The 8,281-nt window shown below is 40.4% G+C and overlaps 1 long non-coding RNA gene across 1 annotated transcript; it reads left to right on the forward strand.

Moving 5' to 3' along the window:
* Positions 1 to 1,664: 1,664 nt before the first annotated feature.
* On the forward strand, positions 1,665 to 2,737 carry LOC146798849 (uncharacterized). The gene is made up of 4 exons (XR_014969206.1): positions 1,665 to 1,699; positions 1,982 to 2,082; positions 2,185 to 2,280; positions 2,614 to 2,737. It is a non-coding gene; the product is annotated as an uncharacterized LOC146798849 (long non-coding RNA).
* Positions 2,738 to 8,281: the final 5,544 nt, after the last annotated feature.

Here is an 8,281-nt window from a genome sequence, read left to right on the forward strand (position 1 = left end):
ATTTGAGAGCAATTAAAAATTGTGATCCCAAGTACTCCATGGCAGTACATTTCAAAGAAGAACATAAATTAACAGAAATAGGGAATATCCAGTTCATGGGAATAGAACAAGTAAATCTAGATAGAAGAGGAGGTAACTTAGAAGCAAAACTTAGATCTAGAGAAACATACTGGATAAATAAACTTCAGGTAGTACAACATGGGCTCAACATGGATCGGGAAATATATACTCTTTTGGGTTAATACTTAACATATTAGTATATCTATTAACCCTCAGCCTTATCAAGTGCATGTTATCTATATGATAACATTTAAAAATCTCTCACTCCTAAAATAAAATAAAATAAATAATTACTACATTTTAAAGGGAGACTATGGCACAGCGTTCAAATGATAGTAATTGCGAACTAAACTTTGTAAATGTATTAGGTATCAGGACATAATATCACAATCAATAAATCTGATTTATAGTAATCGAAACCATGATACGATTAGTTATAAAAAAAAATTTTTATCTGAAAATATAATTTCATAGAATGCACAAGCTATAATCATAGACCATATGAGGCATAGTCTGATTTAAAAATACTTAAATAATTGTATCTGTCGACTATAATTTTCTTATTAAATATTGAGATTAATTATGTGTTAGTAGATATGTTTCATATAATTGGTTAGAAACTAATGCCTTATTGTGAGAAACGAGAGAGCACAACGCAATAGTCAGCACTAGTGACAAGGAAGTGACATTATGGGTTCGATTCTGATTAGAGAAGTGGAATAGCATCATAACAAAACAACAGTAATGTTTGGGTATCATCTTCTCATTAAATAGAATCTCTCCTTATTTTTCTTTTTTCTTTTTCAAATATTAGGATTAATTTTATAGTGCAATTTCCGTACGTAAGGTCTATGTTAAAAGATTACCTTTTTGTGACCGACAAGAGGTAGAAGAACTATAACATTTTACATTTGAATAGACAAGAGCAATAGCTCAGCACGTAGATACGTGAAGTTTGTGCTACATTGATAGAGCTCCAGGGGTTCGATCCCGGTATAAGTAAAGAATTGGAGTAGCATCATAACAAAACAACAGTAATGTGTTGGTATTATCTTTTCATTGAATAGAATCTCTCCTTATTTTTCTTCTTTTTTCAAATATTAGGATTAACTTTATAGTACAATTTTCGTACGTAAGGTCTATGCTAAAAGATTAAGTTTTTGTGACTGGTCAATGGGTAGAAGAACATTAAAATACTATACCTGAAAAGACAATAGCAATAGCTCAGCATGTAGACACGTGAAGCTTGTGCTACGCTGATAGAGCTCCGGGGGTTCGATCCCGGTATAAGTATAGAATTATTTGTACATATAAACGACAAAAAAAATTACAAAAAAATAAAAACATTTTATTGACTTCTGTACGTCTACTATATATCAATCTCGATTTTTCAAATCTATGGGATACTTTGAAATAATAATGCGGTAACTTTGCAGTAATCCGATGCAATGAATAAAATTCAATTTGATTAACAACACGTAGTTTTTTTCAAAGGCGAAAAGCCTTTAATTTAATTTCCCGCCATTTTTCGAGAGAAACGAGTTAGGGGCGGGCTATATATAAAGCGGAAGCAACTTGGTGTGCGTTACTCGCTGTATTTGCTGATGAAACGGTCGGAAGGACGCTGACATGCCTAGCAGTAAGAGGAATGTTTTAGATTAAGGGTTTTGATTTTGCTAGGACCTACATTAAAATAGTTCCCTGTAAAATAATTTTTCTGCCAAAACTTTACGTGAAGATTAAGAAAGGAAAATGGGTATTTTGGAAAAACTCTTATACTTTAGAAACTAGGAATTTATATGTTGGGAGACAGCTTGTAATATTGATGGTTGAATCTAAAATGTTGGAGATAACAACATTTGCTAAATATCCAACTAATAGTTAGGTCTTACTGTTTTATTTTATTTTTTCTTTAATACAGACCTTATCATGGAGTGCTAGATAAAAGAGTGGTTCAGATTAATTTTTTATCAAGTGGATTTGATAATATTGAGGATAACATCTACACTCTCTATTTACAAGGTGAGGATATAAATTAATTATAGATAGTGATAAAATAATAACTAAACTAATAAATTTAAAAAATGAAGCCATAATTAATAAAATCAGTAATTGCTGTTTTAGGAATCTATTTTCACTAAGAAGATCAAACAAATCAACGGATGACCTTGCTCTAAATAAATATATGTAACAAGACGTGGGGAAACCTACAGATTAGAGGTATTACGTGCTTTAATAACAACATGAATTATGATGTTTTAGTAACAATAGAAGGGGTACACCAACTAAATATTTCTGTATAAATTGCAACCCCACCCTCTATGAGGGTAGAGACAGTGTAAAAAGGAGTGAGAAAAAACTTTGACAATGAAATAGGGCTAAGAATGCCTTTTTTGTGTGTTGAATATGTTAATTTAATGGATCCATATACATTGGTTATTATGTGATTGTAATCCGATCATTATTATAGTAAAAGAGTGCTTATGTGTAGTTATAGGAAGCCATATTATTGTATAGCCATTCTAAAGTGAGTTAATTCTGTTTGTTTGACAGCCCTGAAGAAGCGCAGTGAGCGCGAAACACGTGTTGGCATTAGCAACTTTGCGCATTTGGCATTTCTGTGACACTTCAATGTAATTGTGACTACAAAAGAAAATGAGAATAAACGTCTAAAAAGGAATGAAAAAAGAAGACTCAACTCATTATTATTATTAATGTTTAAGAACTGGATAATGTAAATATCTCAGAATTGTTTGTGCTATATATATATATATATATATATATAAATTCACTGAAAAAAACACAGATTTCAGGGATGTTATAGTTAGTTGAACATTTCAGTCGTACAAAACCAGTGAAATTTGGCCATTATAGTTAGTTCAGCTAACTATAACTCACGCCCCCGCAATGCACTGCTGATGACATCATCACATATTACATCATTCATGACATGGTCAGTGACATCACTGATGGCATCACTGATGACATCACTGGTGACATCATCCAGTGACTGTGTGTTTCTGAAACGTTTAAGTATGTTTTATAAATATATATGCCAAGGTGTGTTGAAGAGTAAGTGGGTGTATAAGTCTTTGAATGGATGATTTAGTAGGTGCGTGACTGTCTGTATAAGTGAGTGATTAAACATGTCTTAGTAAATGCATGGGTTAGTGACTAAACTGTGTCTGTATCAGTCTATCAGTTGGTGTGTAAGCGGTTGCATGGGTTGGTGAGTAGCTAAATAGGTGTCTATATGGGTTATTGATTGGTTGTCTGAGTATCTGTATATGTGCCTGAGTATCTGTGTGGTTAGGTGGCAGGTGGGTGACTCCGTGCATGGATGTGTGAGTGGGTGATTCACTGGGTGTATGGCTTCAAGAGTGCATCTCTGAAGGGCCATATGGGTGGGTGAGTGTGTGTATGGGTGTGTTGGTGAGTGAATAGATGTCTCAGTGGTACATGTGTCAGTAACTACATATGTGTAAGGCAGTATATGTGAGTTTTGGAGTATATAAATGACTATATGTAAGAGTGAGTGATTGTGAGAGTGGCTGCATGGATGAGTGTGTGGTTGTATCAGTGATTGTATGAGATAGTAAGTATGTGTTAGTATCTGTATGAATAAGTCAGGTGGTGTGTGTATAACTGTATAGGTGAGTAAATGGAAGTGTGATTGAATTTTTTCATGACTGACTAGGTGTGTGAGTAATGCTATGGATGAGTGGTGGGGTGTGAGTGTATTTATAGATGTATGAGTGCATATGATAGTGCTGTACTGATGAGTGATCGCATGTCTGAGTGACTGTATAGGTGAATGAGTAGATGAGACCTATGAATCAGTGAGTGGGTATGTAGTAACTGGTATTGGTGTGTCTATGGTTTCGAAAATGGTAGTCTGTATTTTAGAGTGGGTGTATCAAAGGTGATATTAGGGTGTGAAGAGGTGCATCAGATTATCACGTGGATGATGTCATCAGTGATGTTATTTGAGATGTCATCAGTGAAGTCATCAATGATGTCACTGACCATGTCATGAATGATGTAATATGTGACGTCATCAGCAGTGCATTGCGGGGGCATGAGTTATACTTAGCTGAACTAACTATAACGGCTGAATTTCACTGGTTTTGTACGACTGAAATGTCCAACTAACTATAACGCCCCTGAAACCTGTGTTTTTTTCAGTGAATTTCTAAGGTTTTTTAAATGCTAATTTCTAACTATAACATCCCTAAAACCTATGGTTTTTCCAGTGAATTTCAAAGGTTTTTTAAATGTAAATTTCTAACTATGCCTACAGTGGTAGGACCTGTGCAGAAAGAGGAAGAAAGGCGCAGAAAGAAGCAAGAGAAATGCAGTAAGGGTTGACGAGCCGCATACACCCCCGGCACGGCTGTTCACCCCTTACCTCTCCACAGCAGCGCACATGTGCGAGTTCCACCCATCAGTAGTTCCGACAGAGCTCACGGTAGACCGGAAAAACACAAGCACTGTTATGTGAGGTGAAAACACACACACCTCTGCCGTCCACTACAGGACCGCGGTCAGACGGTTTGCTGGTGGTGCACATGCTGAACAAACCTGAGTGTTTGGCAGCTCCTGTCCTCCCGGATGGTGTTCGTGTGGCACATAAGCCAGGACTGCACCTTCTTCACGCGCAAATAAATTCTTCGGATGCCCCATAACGTGCCCACATGAACATGGCTGGCCGCCGGTAGTGCTTAAACAAAGAAGGGGCGCAAGGAAAAAGAAGTCCCTAGGTCAGACAGAGTGGAGCAGCAGGGTCTTCAGATACTGGATTTATAATAGACCTGCACCTGTTTTGACTGTTTGACTGTTTTGTCGTCATGGCCAGTTCTGTGTTTGTGGTGCCAACTCAAGCCTTGCTGATGTGTTTGCTAATTGCTGCCTTTCCTGCCTGACTGCTGGTTTTCTCATTTGCGGGACTACTGCCACCAGAGTCCCTTGCTCCCCATGATGGAGGCACACACATCACCCACATGCTACAAGAGCGCGCCTGGTCCACACAGTGCGGGATGCGCTAATTGCTGCCTTTCCTGCCTGACTGCTGGTTTCCTCGTTTGCGGGACTACTGCCAACAGAATCCCTTGCTCTCCCAGGAGGGAGGAGCACACATCACCCACGCGCTACAAGAGCACGCCTGGCCCACGCAGCACAGGATGCGCGTGGGCCAAGGGCGGGCCCATCTGAGCCCGTCAGAGACTGGAAGAGGCTGGGCTGGGCCATCTCACTAACGTTTGAACAGTAAGCCTTTGCTGTATACAACGAAAATAGAATTCTAGTGTGTTTATTGGTGGCTAGGGTCTAGTAATATGAGCAAACGGAAGGCGGGAGTGGGTAGGAGGGTTGTGGGTACACTAGACACTTTTGTTTCTAGGGCAGAATCAGCGTTAATGCACGAGATCCAATTAACCGAGGGCAGGCTATCGCTAGAACCTCTAACTGCTCTTGGCACCTTTAGCTCTATTGCATCTTCTTCCCAACCACCGCTAAACCACACCAATGACACCGCACTGCATTCCAGCCAGTCTCCCACGCCACAATCGGACCTAGCGCCACCTATTTCACTCAGTTCGGTCTGTTCTCCAAGTATCTCCATGGTCACTACTAGGGGTCAGAAGTTCAATAGGGCTATAGGTGGCGAACAGCCTTAAAAAAAAAGGAAAGACCGTGGGCCACCGAAGCCCAACCTTCTGCCCTCTAGAGTAGCTAAATGTAAGGCAGTCACAAATGGAAATGGAAACATTGGTAGCCAATAGCTTAAAGAAATGTCAACTACTATATGCCCCCCACTAGCACTGTCGATTCACTTCCTACGCTTAATATGGATGAGCTCTGTTCACAGATAGAATTGAAACTTTCAGCTTTTATTGATCCCCTACTCAAGATGCTGACGGCGATTGAAGATAGACTTAATAGAATAGAGCAGGGCATTTTTAGTAGACCCCCTAATAATTCTAATGAGCTGAAGGGTGGCGGGATTGTGACCCAATCGGTGAGGGGAAATAGAACAGTATCAAAGGGACCTCTAGAAAATGTATGTTGCCCCATATCACCAATAGCGACAATCTCTGAGGCTACCCAACCCACTAATGCATCTCAAGGAAGTATGTCTTTGACATCGACATTGCAGCAAGGGAAGAATGGATTTAGGACACGGTCCCCTGAGCTTCATGTTGCCAGTGCTCAGAATTCTCACACCTTTTCACACATCCCCCCCGGAAGCTACTCTTTACACAGTTGTCTTGGTTAATGTTCCAATGCTCTCCCCCAATGTACAGGAGCACTGGTCAACGTTAAGGAATAAGGCCCTACACCTGCTGAGTAGTAGGATTGGCATAAAAGATCATCTTTTTTCTGAATTCAAAATGGTTCACAGAGTTCCTTGGGTTGGGAAATCACATAAGTCTTTACCAGGTGACTGCGTGGTCCTAAGCTTCAGGTCGCCAAGCCTGATCCAGCACATATTGGAGAGGGCCGGGAACTGCTTTACTAAGGAGGACGATATAAATATCTTCCCCCTGGGTTTTTTCTACCAACCAAACAGCGTTTTTAGGTGTAGTGAGAGGAGGGGTCATCCCAAGCCTATGGTCAACACAACTACCCGGTCACCACAAGTAATCGTTTTGAAATCTTCTCCTCTTTGGAAGACATAGATTGACTTGGAACATTAGCTAACCCCTCTCTAATTGGAACACAAGGATCCCAGGGCCTGTTAGGGTCTGACTTAGGATTGCGTATTTCTGACCCTGTTGGATCATTTGAACCTATGGCCGTTCCAAAGGCAATACATGCCTGTAGTTCAGATATCGCTGGGGGTGCGTGTCGAACCGAGATGGAAACGAGCATTGGGGCGGGGGAGAACATTGTAACCCAAATCCCTCTAGTAAAATCTTTTATACTATCCAGTACTCCCAGTCTGGTAATTCTGGAAAACAATCACATATTTGACTCCCAAGTAAACACTAGCAATATAACCCAAGGGCATTCAAAACCACATATGTCCATGGTCTCCTGGTATATTGCAGGACTGTCCTCTAAAACCACCTCAACTGATTGGTCAGCACATATTGACAACCATGTTGTCTGAGTATTTCAGGAAACATGGTCTCTGGACAAAATGTATCATCCTGGTTTTTTAAACTTTTCAAAGGCTGCTCTGGGGGGACAGAGAGGGAGACCCATAGGTGGTCTCACTTGCTGTGTCAGACAGCAAGCGGGCCTCTTGGTGGAGGAAGTATTTATCGATAGTCCGGACATCATGGCCATACGGCTTCAGACGGCACATGGACCTGATGTTCTTATTATCAATGTCTATGCAAGAAGGCAGCCGGGCAGCAGGGGATCAAATGTGCTTACTGTCCTCGGTAGCTATCTAGAAAGTCTACGGGGAAGTTGTAGTTTGATAATAGCAGGCGACTTTAATTGCTCCTTTGAGCCTTTGGATCATGATGATGGAAACCTCAGTGCAGAGGAGGACACACAGTGGAACATTCCGCAATTAGATTTATGTCCCATCAAAAAATGGACCGAGGCTGTACTACAGTTAAAAGGGCTGTGTCTGTAAAGGGGACTGAGGGCAGTTAATGGAAGGTCGCAGTCAGATAGAAAGTGCGCTCATACCTTTAATAATGGTCTGAGAAGCAGCCGCATAGACTACATATTCCTTAAAGTAGAATTCTGGTCATCTCTTTTGGATATGATGGTGCAGGAGCGGATTGAAAGTGACCACAACCCACTGGTAATACAACTGCAGGCACCTGGTTTACCAAATCTTATTGACAGGGCTGCCGAATATATAACAGCAGAGGCCATGCTCACAAATGATATGAGGAGAGTTTGATGGGCTAGGATTATCGACAATGATGGTGATCTGGAACAGATGAAGGAAATGGTTGCTCGCTCGATTACCACCCTCCATAATTGAGATTCCCAGGAGGACATTAATTCTACTGTCCTCCAGGTTCACAATCATCTGTTCAAGCAACTAAAACATTTTTTTATGAAAAGTAGCAAATCAAGGAAAAACGTCAGCGCAAAGACCTCCTGGTATAACAGTTCTTGTAGAGAGGCCTATAAGATATTATCTAGGGCTATAAGATCTAAAGTTATGGGCGATATAAAAAAAGGCAAGGGCCAGGTATAAGAAAGCCCAGTAACAAGCAAAGAAGGACTGGGATGAGAACCGCTGGCAAGACTT

Source organism: Triturus cristatus, chromosome 9 (genome assembly GCF_964204655.1).
Source record: "Triturus cristatus chromosome 9, aTriCri1.1, whole genome shotgun sequence".
NCBI lineage: Eukaryota > Metazoa > Chordata > Amphibia > Caudata > Salamandridae > Triturus > Triturus cristatus.